Source organism: Ranitomeya variabilis, chromosome 8 (genome assembly GCF_051348905.1).
Source record: "Ranitomeya variabilis isolate aRanVar5 chromosome 8, aRanVar5.hap1, whole genome shotgun sequence".
NCBI lineage: Eukaryota > Metazoa > Chordata > Amphibia > Anura > Dendrobatidae > Ranitomeya > Ranitomeya variabilis.
The window spans coordinates 13,332,395-13,352,660 of NC_135239.1; the positions used below are offsets into that span (position 1 = coordinate 13,332,395).

At 42.4% G+C, this 20,266-nt stretch overlaps 1 long non-coding RNA gene across 1 annotated transcript in view; it reads left to right on the forward strand.

Moving 5' to 3' along the window:
- Positions 1-14,085, forward strand: part of LOC143788154 (uncharacterized) — a 74,729-nt gene extending 60,644 nt beyond the window's left edge. The window contains exon 3 of the long non-coding RNA XR_013218568.1: positions 12,969-14,085. This is a non-coding gene — a long non-coding RNA (uncharacterized LOC143788154). The remainder of the gene's footprint in view (positions 1-12,968) is intronic.
- The last annotated feature ends 6,181 nt before the right edge of the window (positions 14,086-20,266 follow it).

A 20,266-nucleotide genomic window follows, 5' to 3' on the forward strand; every position in this document is an offset into this window, starting at 1 on the left:
TCCAAGTCGGAGCTTTGTGTATTTTTGACAAGTCGCGAACAAAAGGCTTCTGGGTAGTTCTGCGCTGTGATAACAGACCGTAATGGACAGACAAGACGTACTGTACACACAGCCGAAGCTCCTGCCCCACATTTATCATCCTGACACAGGAAAATATGACAAATGTTATTTTTCTCTCTCCTCGTCCAACAGTTGTTGTAAAGACCTGAAGTCTGCGGAGTCAATGGATCTTTCACGTTTAGTCGTTCCGGCTAAGTGACATTTACTAACAAGTCATTGTGACACGACGTGCGGATCACACTGACTGAAGATGCATCAATCATTGCAGGGTTTTGTGCAGTCTGATGCTTGTTTTAGTTTGATAGATTCACCTTGCGTGTTGTAAAAATTCCAGGAATGATACCTGCTGGAATGTCGCAGTCACTGAGGCATGCTACACAAAGTACGAAGCCGCCGCGCTCCATTATTGTGGACGGCAGATACATTGTATACTTCATCACAGGCATATCGGGGCTTGGATGATTTGTGGGGGGCTCGTGTTCCTGCACAGAAGCCAATCTGAAAACGCAGAGCTAAAATGTCAAATGGGGGGAAGAGCAGAGTATCAGACTGACCGATGAGAAAGGAGATGGATTTAATGACCTGTCACTAAACATATATTGTTCCACCTGGTGTAAACGCCGCTGTTCTCCTGAATCCGCCAATGTTTTTCTTTTGTTTCAGCGCCTTTCCTTTCCTGAGATATGACCTCCTTTTCAATGACTCTGAATCTTGTCTTGTTAGCCAAGTGGGTGTAGTCCTCTACTATTGTCTGAGTCTTCCTGAGGACCACGCCCACATGTACAACAAGACTAGATTTATATATAGGGAAGAAGGGGCCATATCTCAGGAACGGAGAGGAGCAGGAAAAAAATAAAAATGTTGCCGGATTCAGGAGAACAGCGACATTTACACCAGGTAAAAAAAAAATACACTGCTCATAAAAATAATAATAATAATTTCCCTAGCCATTATGCTATTCACATTTCATGTATTGCACATTTTCCTTGTCTTAGCACAGTAAATTTTGAGTGCAGCCATTGATCTATTTGCATAAAAATAAAGGGAACACTAAAATCCCACATCCTAGGTAACACTGAATGAAATATTCCAGTTGTAAATCTTTATTCATTACATAGTGGAATGCGTTGAGAACAGTAAAACCTAAAAATGATCAATGTAAATCACAACTAATATCCCACGGAGGTCTGGAGTTGGAACGATGCTCAAAATCAAAGTGGAAAATGAAATTACAGGCTGATCCAACTTTAGTGGAAATGCCTCAAGACAAGGAAATGATGCTCAGTAGTGTGTGTGGCCTCCATGTGCCTGTATGACCTCCCTACAATGCCTGGGCATGCTCCTGATGAGGCGGCGGATGGTCTCCTGAGGGATCTCCTCCCAGACCTGGACTAAAGCATCCGCCAACTGCTGGACAGTCTGTGGTGCAACGTGACGTTGGTGGATGGTGCAAGACATGATGACATGAGGTCTGGCATTGTCCTGCATTAGGAGGAACCCAGGGCCAACCGCACCAGCATATGGTCTCACAAGGGGTCTGAGGATCTCATCTCGGTACCTAACGGCAGTCAGGTTACCTCTGACGAGCACATGGAGGGCTGTGCGGCCCTCCAAAGAAATGACACTCCACACCATTACTGACCCACTGCCAAATCGGTCATACTGAAGGATGTTGCAGGCAGCAGATCACTCTCCACGGCGTCTCCAGACTCTGTCACGTCTGTCACATGTGCTCAGTGTGAACCTGCTTTCATCTGTGAAGAGCACAGGGCGCCAGTGGCGAATTTGCCAATCCTGGTGTTCTGTGGCAAATGCCGAGCATCCTGCACGGTGTTGGGCTGTGAGCACAACCCCCATCTGTGGACGTCGGGCACTCAGACCATCCTCATGGAGTTGGTTTCTAACCGTTTGTGCAGACACATGCACATTTGTGGCCTGCTGGAGGTCATTTTGCAGGGCTCTGGCAGTGCTCCTCCTGTTCCTCCTTGCATAAAGGCTGAGGTAGCGTTCCTGCTGCTGGGTTGTCGCCCTCCTATGGCCCCCTCCATGTCTCGTGGTGTACTGGCCTGTCTCCTGGTAGCACCTCCAGCCTCTGGACACTATGCTGACAGATGCAGCAAACCTTCTTGCCACAGCTCGCATTGATGTGCCATCCTGGATGAGCTGCACTACCTGAACCACTTGTGTGGGTTGTAGAGTCCGTCTCATGCTACCACGAGTGTGAAAGCACAACCAACATTCAAAAGTGACCAAAACATCAGCCAGAAAGCATTGGTACTGAGATGTGGTCTGTGGTCCCCACCTGCAGAACCACTCCTTTATTGAGGGTGTCTTGTTCATTGCCAATAATTTCCATCTGTTGTCTATTCCATTTGCACAACAGCATGTCAAATTGATTGTCAATCAGTGCTGCTTCCTAAGTGGACAGTGTGATGTCACAGAAATTGGATTTACTTGGAGTTAGATTCTGTTGTTTAAGTGTTTCCTTTATTTTTTTGAGCAGTGTACATTTTTATTCTGAATGACACGTCCTTTTTAAGACTTTATCCAAACCCTGTTAGACAATACGGCTAAACTGGAGTTACTGCGCACAGGAGCACAATCATTTTATCCTTGGTGGTAATCGGCTCTGGGTTCATTTGTAGGGGCTTGTGTTTCTAGACAGGAGTCAATCTGAAAAAGCAGAGGTGAATTGAAAAGTATAGTGGTGGGTAGAAGAGCAATAACAGACCGAGGTCAGAAGAAATTGATTTCAGATTAGATCAGGACCCTGTTGGACAATACATCTTAGGGCTCGTTCAGATTGTGCATTTGGACTTTGCTGGCTGTATGCAACAAGGATAGACAACGGATCCTTGCAAATCCACAGGTCACATGAGTGTTTCTACATGTGGGATATTGGTCGTCGCTTGCACTACGCCGCTGATGGTTGCAGCATGCACTACACCGCTGATGGTCATAGCATCCACTACGCCGCTGATGGTCGCAGCATGCACTACACCGCTGATGGTCATAGCATCCACTACGCCGCTGATGGTCGCAGCATGCACTACACCGCTGATAGTCATAGCATCCACTACGCCGCTGATGGTCGCAGCATGCACTACACCGCTGATAGTCATAGCATCCACTACACCGCTGATGGTCGGAGCATACACTACACCGCTGATGGTCGTAGCATGCATTACACCGCTGATGGTCGTAGCATGCACTACACCGCTGATGGTCGTAGCATGCACTACACCACTGATGGTCGCAGCATGCACTACACCGCTGATGGTCATAGCATGCACTACATCGCTGATGGTCATAGCATGCACTACATCGCTGATGGTCATAGCATGCACTACACCGCTGATGGTCGTAGCATGCACTACACCACTGATGGTCGCAGCATGCACTACACCGCTGATGGTCATAGCATGAACTACACCGCTGATGGTCGTAGATGCACTACACCGCTGATGGTCGCAGCATGCACTACACCACTGATGGTCGCAGCATGCACTACACCGCTGATGGTCGTAGCATGCACTACACCGCTGATGGTCGTAGATGCACTACACCGCTGATGGTCGTAGCATGCACTACACCGCTGATGGTCATAGCATGCACTACATCGCTGATGGTCGTAGATGCACTACACCGCTGATGGTCGTAGCATGCACTACACCGCTGATGGTCGTAGCATGCACTACACCGCTGATGGTCATAGCATGCACTCCACCGCTGATGGTCATAGCATGCACTACACCGCTAATGGTCGCAGATGCACTACACCGCTGATGGTGGTAGCATGAACTACACCGCTGACGGTCATAGCATGCTCTATGCCGCTGATGGTCGTAGCATGCACTACACCGCTGATGGTCGTAGATGCACTACACCGCTGATGGTCATAGCATGCACTACACCGCTGATGGTCGTAGATGCACTACACCGCTGATGGTCGTAGCATGCACTACACCGCTGATGGTCGCAGCATGTACTACATCGCTGATGGTCGCAGCATGAACTACTTTATGACTGCATTATAAAAAAAATAAACAAACCCCGGATATCGTAGGAACAACATACGTATGACATGCATTTTTTTTAGAGGATTCATTGTACGTAACACAGAAAACTGTATTTGGGCCGTGAAATTATTTTAATTATTAAAGCATAACAATGGCTGGAACATGGACATTAACCCCCCCAAAACATATGGATGAAAATGGTTGATTTTACGTATGGTCATCCTATCCCGGCTTATGGCCTCTTTCAGGCATCTGTTTAATCAATGTCTTTCACAGATAGACTATAATGTGGACACGTTCTATGGGGCTGTTCACATGTCAATTTTTTTTTTTCTGTAAAAAATACAACCCCCCCCAAAAAAAACAAAAAAAAAGGAAACTGGAGATGTTGAATTCTGATCTGAGTCATGGACTAAATTCACCCATTCACGTCTATGCGCCTATGAAAATCTCGGCCCGTGCACGGCTGCCATCCATGTTCATTCCTAGTGCTGATCGTTTTTCACTAACAGGTTGAGAAACTTCCATCATTTTCTTTTCTTTGTTTAGGAGAAAAACTTAAAAGACTTAATCATAAGACTGACACACGGACAAAACACTGATGAAAATTGTTCCACTTTTCCCATCTTGCCAATGAGAACAGACGTGGACACTAGCGTTAGGGTGTGTGAACGCCGCCGACGTCTTTAGTGGTGTCCTTTGTGTCGCTTTTTGCAGCAGAAGCCACATATAGAATAATCAGATCAAGTTTTTTAGCCACTTTGTCACTTTCAACACTTTCTGTGGTTAAAAGAAGCTCCAAAATCCTTATCATGTGCGCAGGGAGTCGTTTTGACACCACATTATGTCAGTTCTTTATTTAGCATTTTTTAAATACATTGCGTACAGATATTCTTAGGATACAATGTATTTTTGGTGTATGCCCTGGTTAAGGGTTAAACACGCGAAACGCGTAGGCTCCGAACCTTTTTTATGATGTTCCTCTGTTACAACATGTCTCTATTCAGCTTCCAGTAAAGAAGATTTCTGCTTTGTCTTTGTGGTTGGACTCCAGATCCTAATGGAAGAAGTCCTAAAAGTGAAGCAAGGACAAAAATATGAGCCGAGACACACAGGTTGTAATTTATACTTTAAGTTTAAGACCCCTCATTTTACGGTTAATAGTGGTGGTCCATCATTCTGGACTGTATGAGGAAGGTGGTCTAGGCATGTCCTTGTGTTATGGAAAGCCCACGGACTGGAATGAGATCTGTAGCACTATCCTCCTCATGCCGGACAACCGGGGATTCTCTTTGTATTCACGGGACCCCCTGTTACAAAAATGGCCCAAACCCCCTTTGGACTATTTTACCTAAAAAGAACAACTTTTTTAAGAAGATAATAAAAGTGACCGTGGATTCAAAGTTCATGCACGGGCTTCGTGTTTGCTTTGCTCCTCTGGTGCAGCCCCATGACTTGGGATGACCTATGAGACCATGGGTAAAGAAGCAAATAGCTTTCTGAAATTCTACACAGAATTAAAGGGGTTGCCCTTTAAGAAAGTCCCATATAATAGCGCCTCTATTGGCCAACTGCTTTTCCTTATCGGGCATAATGACACCTACAAGATAAGTCGGTATTAAATAGTTGCCTCCTCGGGGTGATAACCCGTTAAGTAGGGCTGATGATAGTTTTTTGGCTTGCGCCAAGGAACAATTACATAGATGATTGAGACACAAATCAGTATCGGAATCTGGCACTAAGAAATATTTATCTATCTTTTCTTCTGCAGATGAGATAACTTCCATCTTGAGATGTGATCTGTACGGACGGCGGTGAATAGCAGGAGAATGCCAATGTTTGCTTAGACCTCAGAATAGCTGTGAAAAGCGGCCGGCGGAGGTGATGACAGTAATCCGGGGAATTAGGCTGCAGTATGGAAAACAGGAAGGCAGTGAGACGTACCTGGCAGCTACCTGCGTCCTCACCCCGAGCACCTTCTAACTGTTCTCCTCCATTCAGCGCCAATGTTTACCGTAGAACAACAGCCGAGCGCTCATTGTGCCAAGGTTTCCACGTAGAACCCAAATGACATCGCCGCTTGTCTTCCAACTGATAAATCCCTCTGTTCCCTTCAATGCAAAATGGCCCTCAATTCTGCATTCAGAACAGACCTATCCGCATCTTATTGCTGATATTCATAGTCTGTCGCTGATGACTTTTATTTTTATCCTTCTAAGACTTCACGTGAAAAATCTGAGATTGGAATAAAGGGATAATAAATCTTAATGGGAACCTATTGGAATTTTTTTCCAGTGGAAGTAATGGTATGAGTGCGTAGGTGCTGGCGCCCTGATAAAAATGAGACCTTTTATTCACAAATCTGATGGGCCAGTCGTGAGACATTTAAGGTAGAAGGCATATGCAAATCAGGCTGGGGGCGTGTCAGTGGAAGTGCATCATCACGCCCCCAGTGCACTTCCAGTCTGATTTGCATTTGGATTCAAAACTAAATTTCTCAAGTTTGGCCCATCGGATCTGTGTGAGAATGGTGTCATTTTTATAAGGGGACAAGCGCCTACGCAGCCGCTACACCTACATGAAAATAGTGCTGAAAAGTTCCCAAAAAGTTATTACCAAAAGAGTAAGTTATCGCCTCTGCATAATATAACTTACAGACCAGTGTGACCCATGACCCATCTTTAACACCGCAGAGGTGCGTTCGCTCTGTCCCCAGCATCTTCCACTCTTTGCTATAAAAAGTGTCCGGCTTCTGAGCCGAACCCCCCACGAGAAGGAGCCAGTCCCTTATTTTAACCACATCAGGTTTTCCAAAATATAAAGTGATTACAAGAAGTGACGTCGTAAGCCGGAACATGTGCACCCCCCCCTCTAAACCGATACTCCCGCGATAGTGACAATCTCTGTATTAGGAAGCTTTCCTAGAGCAAGGCCCCGGTGGTGCGCACATTCCCCGATCCCTCACCCCGTACACACGACAGGTGTTTTTCACCCTTGTGCACTTTCCCTTTTGGCACCAGGAGAACCAACAGATAAAATAAACTGGAGCTGCTGGAAACATCCAGTAACAAATGTTTCATGCAAGTAATTGAGCGATGACAATGGCAGCGGCGTATTTACCTTCTGATATACAAATCCTGGAAACCGCACGTTATTTGCTTAATGTTGTTGATATTCCAAATGCAAACGATTGGAACCCAGAAATGAGTCCCGGATGTCAGCGGTAAAGGAAGCCTGCGACTAGTGCAATCATTCGCTCATATTAAAACCCCAAAGTTTTGGTTCCTGGTTCCCACCTTTGATTGATTTTGGGTTCCAACAGTTTACAGAAAAAAAGCCAATCACCTGCGATCGTTGGGGCAATTAATCTCAAAAGGACAAAATATTTTCTCCTATTGTCCTACATTAATATACTTGACAGGGGTGGACGCTGACAGTGACGGGGCACTGCGCAGGACGGGTCTGCTCCGCCATCCCACCGGCTTACCCACGTTAATATATTATGCACAAATATATATTGTAAACATTGCACATTAAAAGCTCACATACACACAACACGTCTGGACACATGGACATTTTTGTGATGCACTCATCCAGACCAACAGATATATATTTTTTTTGTTTTCGCATTTTATCGCCGTACCTTTTTTTTCTTTCTAAACTTCACTATGAGAGGTCTTGTTTTTGGCAGTTTTTGTTTAGGTATCATTGTGCCATCTATCTAAGCTTCACATTTATATTCATTTTTGTAATTAATTCAATTACAAATAAAATGTTGCGCCATTTTTTTTTTTATTATTATTATTATTTTTTTTTACTAAATACTATATAAAATGTACAGCTTGTTACAATTACAGGGATATCAAATATGACCGTGTTATTAACTGTTTAAAAAATGTGATGTATTTTTGAGCCACTCATTTTTGGTCCTTTTTTTTTTTTTTTTTTTAAATCATCTCTAACTTTTAATTTTAGCTTTTTTTTCTTACCTATAATGTACAGGTATGTAGAAACGTATATGTATGTGTGAGAACAGTCTACCTACAAAGAAGAAAAATACGATTTAGCTCTTTAGGCAGAGAAAATTCTCTTATGTATAACAGCCCAATGTATAACAGTCCAGCCAACGGCTCAATGTTTCTGTCCTACATTACAGCTGAATCCCAGGTAAGACTTAGCTTGAAGAAAAAGCAGATTATTAAGTGAATATACAAAGGCAACTAACGAGAGCAGTCAGGTGCCACGAGGAGGGTCCCTCCACCAGGGTCCTCAGATTAGAGAGATGATGGTGAACGGTGACTGCTTTGTGACAGTATATAGTTTAAACCACTTATTGGTGCTGGGCAGTGCTAGGCTCAGCAGGTGAGGTGGATCCTCCAAGGTCGGCGTTGGCACATGGGCCACGGATGTAAGGAGGCCCATATAAAGGCCCTTTCCTGTTTGTGTCCACCAGTGGTCCAACCATCTAGGTGTATAGAGAAACCAGAGTATAGCAACATTGAAGTCTTAATACCAAGACACAGGTGAGCATCTTGGTGAACCTTCTATAGGCCCAGGCAAATGATCATATGGGAGCACATCGAGCCATCTGTAAAGCCTGACATGGAGCACCACAGAGCTTAGCGGACCGGTGTGACAGAAGCAAAGCCCAGATCAGGGACAGGCGTGTCACAGGAAACTTGACCCTGCACATGTGGCATGGCTGTCCCTGGCAATCCCTCTTTGTTAGCAAGATACCTTGAAAAACACAATCCACAAGGTGTCCTTCTGCTGCGGTTCCCAATAACTATGAAACAACAAGGCTTCATTTTCCCTGTAGCACCCCCACAGGACAAATTAGGCATCGCACATTTCCTATTCAAATCTGTCAGGTCCTCCAAAGTCAGAGATATTCTATGCAACTCATCCTTCTAATAAATAACGGGACCTAAACTGAAGACCCCCCCTCTATTAACTGTCTAATAAAATAAGGGTTTTTCTAAAAAGACAGTCTTTTTACTGACATGTATGTAACAGGACCATTAAGCAAACAAAGATATCCAGCTGTGTAGGATACACATACATCAATTTATTAGTAGCGGCTTAAAAAGTTCCAGGTGCATTAAAAATATGGCATCAAGGCCAAACTGACGCGTTTTGGACATAGTACTGTCATTCGTCGTGGTACAAAGTTTTACCATTCGCAACTTCAAATAATCCTTCTGCTGCGATCACCAATGATCAGTTGTGATCGGTATGATAAACTCAACAGAAAGTCTTCATTTTCCCTGCAGCACCACCAGAGGACAAAAGAAGTATTACAGTTCCTATTTAATGCTGTACCTGTGGTCATCGGCTAGGGTCCGCCAGAGACGGTTTTTGCCCCTGTTCTCAACTGATCTTGCTAAAAGTGGGTCTCTGGTTTTGGTCCTTTTACTCTATTATCTCTTTAATAAGATTTTTTATAATGGGTTTTTCTAAAAAGACAGCCCCTTTTTAAGGTAGAAATATTTGGTTCTCCGGCATCCGAGCCTCACATATAAGTAGCAGGAAAGTGTTGACCAATCACGTCTCCAAATAATCCTCAATTTTAAAGGAAAACATTCATTTCAATGCAGACACTTCAGACGTCAGGGTGGGTCTGTTAACCGGAGCAGATCCTTGGGGAGTAATTCGGAACTATTTCAGTCTCGTATGAATGTGAAAATCCAGATTAATATTTACAAGTTCATGAACCAAAAACTTGTTAAGCATCCCATTAGAGGAGCACATTCATTTCCACTTTTGCCCGAGGTGCAGAAGTTGAAGTGGATAATTTTCATAAAATGTACTTGACATGCAAAGTAAAAGAAAAAAATTGGAACGATTGCCACTTTTTGAGTGACGGGATAATTGAGGTATTGGCGCATTCTTTCTGCTGTTCAGGCTTTTTTACTTTAAAGTTTTCTTTTTTTCCCATGTTTTAGTCCAATGTAAACACGAAGAATGAAACTATAATTATACTTTTGTTATAACAGGCTTCTATATAGGCTTTACATGCCCTACGTGAGCTAAGAAAAACAGGCAGGGTTAGCAGTATAGTGCCTGCCCAGTGCTGGACTACAACTTGGCCCAGAGACTGGGATTCGGGTTGTTACTCCACTCACATGGGGGTGATAAAGTTTATCCTAGATTTGGTAGATTTTGGCAAGTCCCAAGTAAATCTCCTCCCTGCTGCCAGTGGGTACAATGCTAGGTGGTGGCTCGACCTCCAGATTGGCGTCACGTCAATTGGCCTTGGTAGTCATTTCTAACTCAACTTTGCAACATTGCATCCAGAATTCCATGATTGGCCACGATTGGGCACCAAGAACATGTGACATGTCACTCAAATGTCCGAGCTCCAGTGTGGGGCGCTGTTCCTTCTTTCCCTACGCAGCCTTCTGCCTCTGGGCCTGAGATCGTGCTCTCTTCACCCAACTGCACTGAAAAATGTGCACAAGGATGCGATCTACTGCAGCCCACTCCGAAAGGAGAGGGGCCCCTACAAATCCTTCCCTAACCCTACGAGACAGAAGGCCACAGTGAGGTATTGAGACAACTGACTTCTCTTTACCGAAGCTCAGGGAAAGCCCAAATCATCCTCCCGGCATCCACCTGGGCTGCCACCCTAGCAAAACCAGGAGCCAATATCGACTGTGCACCAAACCCAGTGTCCATAGTGTCACAATCTGCGGGCTGGAGTCACCTTTTCGAAAGCTGCTACACTTGATCTGAGTCAAAAAGCCAAGACTAGTTACAATGGTAAGCCATCATGCACCTCAACCAACAATACAAAAAGACGGTAGAATCTAATAAAAAGTATATGGTCAAAAGTTATCACTGGAATGAAGAGTCATCCAGTGGGTAAGCTCCTAATCATGTCTGCTTGGGTAAGTGGAGCGCCTGTGTTAGGGGTCTCCGGACCATACAAACCTGACTATACATGAGAATTATGAAATTATTAAACTATAGGCGGTATTCCTACCTCGTACTTTCATGGCATAACCCCAGAATGGTGCCCTATGTCACATTGCGTAGAAGGGAGAGTCGGCTACATGTGTTGCTCTCTGTTCACTTCTATGGGAGTTCTGTAAAATGCTCCAACCAATTGTTGGAAACTCCTATAGAAGTGAATGGAGATAGCGGAGTATAATTGCTTGCCAATTTTCTAGACCCCCCACAGAGGGGGCATCCTCTCCATTTCCAAAGGCGCAAGAGGGAGCCCCATCCTCGAGATACATGGAGGCACATCGATCCGCCATTTACGGAGTATTCTAGAGATAATAATAATAATAATAATAATTTTATTTATATAGCGCCAACATATTCCGCAGCGCTTTACAACTTATAGAGGGGACTTATACAGACAACAGACATTACAGCATAACAGAAATCACAGTTCAAAACAGATACCAGGAGGAATGAGGGCCCTGCTGCTCGCAAGCTTACAATCTATGAGGAAAAGGGGAGACACAAGAGGTGGATGGTAACAATTGCTTTAGTTATTTGGACCAGCCATAGTGTAAGATATACCATAAATGTCCAAAAATATTTAATTATTTCAAAGGAACTTATTGTCCAGATCTTTTCCATTTAATTTTTATTAAAAAAAAAAAAAAGGATTCGGTGGACTCACTGGAAAATAAAATGACCCATTAAATTAATCCTCAGGCGTTCCCTTACTACTCTATGCAGGGTGAACCGTGTGAGGGTCTGTGGGACCAGCCCAGCAGTGAATGTGTTAAATGAATAAATATGGAAAATGTTTTCACATTTTGCTGAAATGTAATGCCTTTACAGCTTACAAGTTGTGCCTCACTTGGGGCCCCATAATTATTTCATCATGGAGCAGGAAACACTGGTTGGTCGTATATAAACAGCCCGAGGCAGAGACCTCTTCATCGGATAGAGCATGACATTTGACATCTGTGCAGCCGGCCGCTCGCATGCCACAATTAACTAGGCCGCTCTTCTACTGACTAATGTAAGGCTGGCTGTGTGTACAGGTCGGCCCCGTATGCCCCAGAGGTCTTCCTTAATCTTAGACATTTCAAAAAGATAAATAAAAATTGCAACATATCACTGTCCTCTATCAAAAGAGGAGAGTTAACCTGCGTAAGGTCAAGAAAATAAATAGTGCCGCGCTGTTATTTCATGGGTTCGGACCACTTCAGCCATGGCCTACAGCTTAACTGCACTGGTTCCAAGGAGCTCGACCTGTTGTGCTACATGTTGGGAGCAAATCATGGAAAGAAAATAACTTTTCTGTGGGTTCTAATAAGCGCACATTTATATTCATAGGCAAGAGGAAATTATTCCATAAGCTTCTTGGAGGCGAAAGCTCTTGAAGGACCTCTCGCTAGGAAACATTGGCTCCCGGCTACTCTCGATGTCCTCCCGTCTTATGAGAGATGTAAATTTATGGCCGATCAGATGTGCCTAGGAGTTAATTGCAGCTATTATAAGAGTTGGGATTATAAGCAGATGTTTTATTAGACTTTAAAAGTAAGACGGAGATTGACTTCTGATCTCTATCGTCTTGGAGGATCATGTAGATTTTACTTCGTTGGTGGCCACTAAAATATCGATGATTGACTATTTTATAATGAAGCCTGGAGTAATGTATCGGGGTCACGTATGAAAGTGTCGGAATGGTGAGAGGTTACAAAAATGGTGCAATACTGGCCTCAAAGAGAAAGACTGTCACTGATATATTTAGAAGAAAACAATGTAGCTAAGAGTTGCATGAGTTTGAGGTCGGAATGGTTGAGATTCGCAAACTGTAGTTCGTCACCAGTAGTGGGAATATCCTCAAAATCCGACCTATAGAAGGATAATAAAATAAATACTTTGGTAGTTTTGTAATGTTTTTCTCTTTGTTTTTCTTAGGAATTAAAGCTTATCCAAGGACTAGAAAAGAAATCAAGAAAATGTTTCCTTACTGAAAGAATTGTTATAAAAAAGGCTTGGTGGGAAAAGATGTAAAGAGGACATCTAAGGACTGGCCATGAAAAAATGATCAACCATCAGGCTTGTCAAGGGATATCTTGTTTTGAGGGAGGTCGAGCATGGATTAGATGGATTCAGGTCCAAAAGGCTCTGTGTTTCTTTATTTTGGTCCTACTTTTGGGCCTATAGGTCATCGTGGTGTATTCATGACTCAAAAAGGAACTGAGAACCGAAAAGTTGCTTTCTTATCTGTCTTCTATTGCCTTGCAAATTCAACCAAAGGCAACACTTCCGTGTATGTTCTCCCCAACTTTGCGTAGGTTCAATGATCTGATCACCCGACGGACAAGTGCTGATCGATAATTGGAAAAATGTGTTCTTCTTTGATTATTGCCTCTTTTAAGTTGGTTTTAGGGCCCCCATACATATAAGACAAAGGTGGGCCGAGGATGTTCATCGCTTGAATGAATGGTCGTTTGTTGGTGTAAAAAAAAAAAAAAAAAAAAGTCAAACTACATCAGCCACATTAGATTTTTGTTATTGGCTGACAATAGTTTATGATAAGTTGAAAAAGTCCAACATGACTGATTAGTTTTTTCTGGGTTGAAAAAAAAAAATCACTTGTTTCACCAGTAAACTATTGATTGTTGATTACACTCTAAATTGGCCATTTTGCCGATTTTTATCTTATGGCAAATTTTAATTTTGTGCCGACTGGACAGTAACTTATATAAGTAACAACAGAATATGCTTGTCATAAACAGACACTGAAAAAAAACAAAACCTTCTGCCCCTCATGTAGGATCCTAAACTGCCGAGCAGTCTACGCTAAAATGGTAATGAAAAAATTTCCATACAGACTGTCAAAAAATTCAACATTTTATTTTTTAATTCTTAGGTCTCGATCCCTTAAAGTCAACATTCCCTGATATTAAAAAAAAAATAATGGTTATTTTGCCTTTCTTGCACTGGAAACCAACTAGAAAGTCGAACAGCGATGAATTGTGTTTACATTCAAACTTTTTATTAATGACTTGATCAAATATTAATACTATGATACGACCTTAAGTTTTATTTATATAATATATATAATAATTATTATTATTATATAATATATATGAAATATAATATATTATATAATAATATGTTTATGTTCTATTCCAAATTATATTGTATTAAATGATTTAAAAAAAACTTTTCCTAAAATTCTAATTAAATTTCAGTACAATTTTTAAAATAAAATATAATGGGAAATCCAAAGAAATTATAAAATAAATCCTTTAGAAAAAAAAATATACATTTTTAAATGTTTCATTTTCGAATTTGATAAATATACAGTATGTATACATACACACACACACACACACACATGTATATATATTATATATTAGTAAAGTGAATGACCTTTTTGAAAAAATAAATATAATATATATATAAATAACGTTTCATTTTAGAATTTTATTTATATGTACATATATATGTTAGTAAAGTGAATGTCCCCTTAACACAAAGAAAGCCGGCAGTCTTTTTTTTTTATATAAATAAAAGAAGAAATCTGTAGCTGTGCGGCCTGGTAATAGCATGTCTGGCGTAGGAAAATGTTGTGTTTCGCATCGCTATTCCTGGTAAATGGATTTCTCCACTCTCTAACCATTACTTATCATATGATCTGAAAATTGCACAGAGCGAGTGGTTCGGGGGCGCAGCTCGGTGTTTATGTTATCTGTTATCTATAATGCACTTACTGACCACTGGAAATCTGAACTGTTTCATCATCAAACATGGATTCACCAAACGCCGAGGCCACACATCCACCGACCTACTGTGTGTAGAGACGCGCGGAGGAAACTCTACACATGTAACCAATAAGACATTGTACAAACATTTATTATACCAGGGCCCTTTACTCACTCAAGAGGGTCAAGTGGATGTTAGTTTAAGGGATATCGCTTTAAAGAAACAACACAAAGAAAAAAATATAAAAAACAAGGAAAAAGGTTTTTATGTAACGTTTTATTTCAATGCAGCAAAATGTATTTCATCCAGCAGCCATAGGATCTAATATCTGCCGGATTATCAAATATCCCATAATAAAGGGCTGAAAATAATATAAAATTTACTAGCAAGAGACAATCTATGTGAAGAATATCCAAAATCAAAAAGTTTGATGTCATCTGGTACTTTATATGACTGTGTGTATGTTCACCTTCTTCACAGGGATTGCGAGTCCTTTTTTTTATCAAACTCTGTGATCTGCAAAAATGACACAAATTTATTAGTGCTCCTGCTTCTGGTTTTCTGCTCTTCCCTTCCATAATAAATGGGGTTAAAGAGGTGCAGGAAAGGAAAAGAGTTGTGCATAGAGTGGGGGAAAAGTATCTAGAATGTCTTAGGGAGAGCAGGGAAAACAGTCTGTAGGTAAGGAGGACACACAGATCTCACATACAGCCTATATTACTGGGAGAGACACACAGACCTCACATCCAGTCTATATTACTGGGAGAGACACACAGATCTCACATCCAGCCTATATTACTGGGAGAGACATACAGACCTCACATCCAGCCTATATTACTGGGAGAGACACACAGACCTCACATCCAGCCTATATTACTGGGAGAGACACACAGATCTCACATCCAGCCTATATTACTGGGAGAGACACACAGATCTCACATCCAGCCTATATTACTGGGAGAGACACACAGACCTCACATCCAGCCTATATTACTGGGAGAGACACACAGATCTCACATCCAGCCTATATTACTGGGAGAGACACACAGACCTCACATCCAGCCTATATTACTGGGAGAGACACACAGACCTCACATCCAGCCTATATTACTGGGAGAGACACACAGACCTCACATCCAGCCTATATTACTGGGAGAGACACACAGACCTCACATCCAGCCTATATTACTGGGAGAGACACACAGAGCTCACATCCAGCCTATATTACTGGGAGAGACACACAGACCTCACATCCAGACTATTTTACTGGGAGAGACACACAGATCTCACATGCAGCCTATATTACTGGGAGAGACACAGACCTCACATCCAGCCTATATTACTGGGAGAGACACACAGACCTCACATCCAGCCTATATTACTGGGAGAGACACACAGACCTCACATCCAGCCTATATTACTGGGAGAGACATACAGAGCTCACATCCAGCCTATATTACTGGGAGAGACATACAGAGCTCACATCCAGCCTATATGACTGGGAGAGACACACAGAGCTCACATCCAGCTTATATTACTGGGAGAGACACACAGGCCTCACATCCAGCCTATATTACTGGGAGAGACACACAGAGCTCACATCCAGCCTATATTACTAGGAGAGACACAGAGACCTCACATCCAGCCTATATTACTGGGAAAGACACAACAAGCTCACATCCAGCCTATATTACTGGGAGAGACACACAGAGCTGACATCCAGCCTATATTACTGGGAGACACACAGACCTCACATCCAGCCTATATTACTGGGAGAGACATACAGAGCTCACATCCATCCTATATTACTGAGAGGGGAGACACACAGAGACCTCACATCCAGCCTATATTACTGGGAGAGACACAAAAACCTCACATCCAGCCAATATTATTGGGAGACACACAGAGCTCACATCCAGCCTATATTACTGGGAGAGACACACAGAGCTCACATCCAGCCTATATTACTGGGAGAGACACACATACCTCACATCCAGCCTATATTACTGGGAGAGACACACGGATCTCACATCCAGCCTATATTACTGGGAGAGCGACACAGAGCTCACATCCAACCTTTATTACTGGGAGAGACACAGACCTCACATCCAGCCTATATTACTGGGAGAGACACACGGATCTCACATCCAGCCTATATTACTGGGAGACTCACACAGACCTCACATCCAGCCTATATTACTGGGAGACACACAGAGCTCACATCCAGCCTATATTACTGGGAGAGACACACAGACCTCACATCCATCCTATATTACTGGGAGAGACACAGAGCTCACATCCAGCCTATATTACTGGGAGAGACACACAGACCTCACATCCAGCCTATATTACTGGGAGAGGCACAGATACCTCACATCCAGCCTATATTACTGGGAGAGACACAAAAACCTCACATCCAGCCTATATTACTGGTAGAGTGACACAGACCTCACATCTAGCCTATATTACTGGGAGAGACACACAGAGCTCACATCCAACCTATATTACTGGGAGAGACACACAGAGCTCACATCCAGCCTATATTACTGGGAGACACACAGAGATCACATCCAGCCTATATTACTGGGAGACACACAGACCTCACATCCAGCCTATATTACTGGGAGAGACACACGGATCTCACATCCAGCCTATATTACTGGGAGACTCACACAGACCTCACATCCAGCCTATATTACTGAGAGAGACACACAGAACTCACATCCAGCCTATATTACTGGGAGACACACAGACCTCACATCCAGCCTATATTACTGGGAGACACACAGACCTCACATCCAGCCTATATTACTGGGAGAGACACACGGATCTCACATCCAGCCTATATTACTGGGAGACTCACACAGACCTCACATCCAGCCTATATTACTGAGAGAGACACACAGAACTCACATCCAGCCTATATTACTGGGAGACACACAGATCTCACATCCAGCCTATATTACTGGGAGAGACACACAGACCTCACATCCATCCTATATTACTGGGAGAGATGCACAGACCTCACATCCAGCCTATATTACTGGGAGACACACAGACCTCACATCCAGCCTATATTACTGAGATACACACAGACCTCACATCCAGCCTATATTACTGGGAGAGACACACAGAGATCACATCCAGCCCATATTACTGGGAGAGACACACAGACCTCACATCCAGCCTATATTACTGGGAGAGACACACAGACCTCACATCCAGCCTATATTACTGGGAGAGACACACAGACCTCACATCCAGTCTATATTACTGAGAGACACACAGAGCTCACATCCAGCCTATATTACTGGGAGAGACACACAGAGCTCACATCCAGCCTATATTACTGAGATACACACAGACCTCACATCCAGCCTATATTACTGGGAGAGACACACAGAGATCACATCCAGCCCATATTACTGGGAGAGACACACAGACCTCACATCCACCCTATATTACTGGGAGACACAGACCTCACATCCAGCCTATATTACTGGGAGAGACACACAGACCTCACATCCAGCCTATATTACCGGGAGACACACAGAGCTCACATCCAGCCTATATTACTGGGAGACACACACAGAGCTCACATCCAGCCTATATTACTGGGAGAGACACACAGACCTCACATCCAGCCTATATTACTGGGAGAGACACACAGACCTCACATCCAGCCTATATTACTGGGAGAGAGTTATTTTGTCATAACCTTGCCATCTTCCCATAAGTCACCAATACAAAATCTGTAATGGGACCCCAACTATTACATGTCGTACATTGCAGCACTTTTTTATATGGGTCACTTTCATTGATGGACAGAACATAGAAAATGCGAACCATTTATCAAACAGTTAGAAAGCAATCTGCATCCAATAAGACATTGCAATAATAAAATAAATAATGTAAAACCTTTAATACATAAGATAAAATAAAGAGTTTATTATGAACTAGGGAACGTATCAGGTCAGGTTAGTTTTTAATATTATATTTTACTACCTATTTTATAATTTTATTTAATATTTTTCTTGCAGTGACTGCTTTCTTTTTTTTCATTTACTCTCTTATGTGCGCTCTACATATTGGCGAAAAGAAGATGAAAAGGTTAAGACTGAAAGAGATTAGTAGCAGAAGGAGGTGAGGAAGGAAATGTTTGAAAAATTGTGTTGATTACTTCCACCTCGACCTTGCAATAATTAGTCTGTTCCTTAAGGTGGAAGATGGCACACGATGGGGAGAAGTGGTCGTGGGGGGAAGGATGGGCGGGAGGCTAAAACTGGAGGATAGACAGCTCAGATCCACGGACCACATGGTGATATAGAATAACGGAGTATAAATAATAATGCTACAAATAACATTAGTATTAGTGTAAATGTGATGTATCGATGGGTAATTCTCAATTATTTTTTTTACTTAAATGTGTGTATTTTTGGTTAAAAATATTTTTTATATAATTTTTTTTATTAAAAATGTTGTGCCGTTTATCTTTATAATCTCTCTGTTGCACTCTCTACTGCCAGTTGCAGAATGAGGTAACTGAGAATCCATCAGCGAGTTCTTCCTGGCCGCCCAATGGGAGAATTTCTAACTCTGTCATTATTTGAGCTCTTCTCAGCTGATTTATGACCTCAAACCGCACTAAAGTTGAACATTCAGGAAAATGTAACAGTCTGTGAAAGCAAAAACCTTGCAAAATTTTTAATGAAACTAAATTGCATAAATTATTTTTTGCTCCAAATTCATATTTTTAAGTAAAAAAAAAAAAGAATTGTCAACCCAAGAGTTGTGCAATCATTCCAGCCCAATACGTGTGGGCTGCAGAGGTAGAACCTTCATCTATGATACAGGTGCATCTCACAAAATTAGAATATCATCAAAAAGTTAATTTATTTCAGTTCTTCAATACAAAAAGTGAATCTCATATATTATATAGAGTCATTACACACAGAGTGATCTATTTCATTTGTTTATTTCTGTTAATGTTGATGATTATGGCTTACAGCCAATGAAAACCCAGAAGTCATTTTCTCTGTAAATTAGAATATTTTATAACACCAGCTTGAAAAAATGATTTTAAAATCCGAAATATTGTTCTCCTGAAATGAATGTTCAGTAAATGCACTCAATACTTGGTCTTTTTGCATCAATTACTGCATCAATGCGGCGTGGCATGGAGGCGATCAGCCTGTAGCACTGCTGAGGGGTTATGGAAGCCCAAGTTGCTTTGATAGCAGCCTTCAGCTCGTCTGCATTGTTGGGTCTGGTGTCTCATCATCCTCTTGACAATACTCCATAGATTCTCTATGGGGTTAAGGTCAGGAGAGTTTGCTGCCAATCAAGCTCAGTGATACTGTTGTTTTTACACCAGGTATTGGTACTTTTGGCAGTGTGGACAGGGGCCAAGTCCTGCTGGAGAATGACATTTCCATCTCCAAAAAGCTTGTCGGCAGAGGGAAGCATGAAGTGCTCTACAATGTCCTGGTAGACGGCTGCGC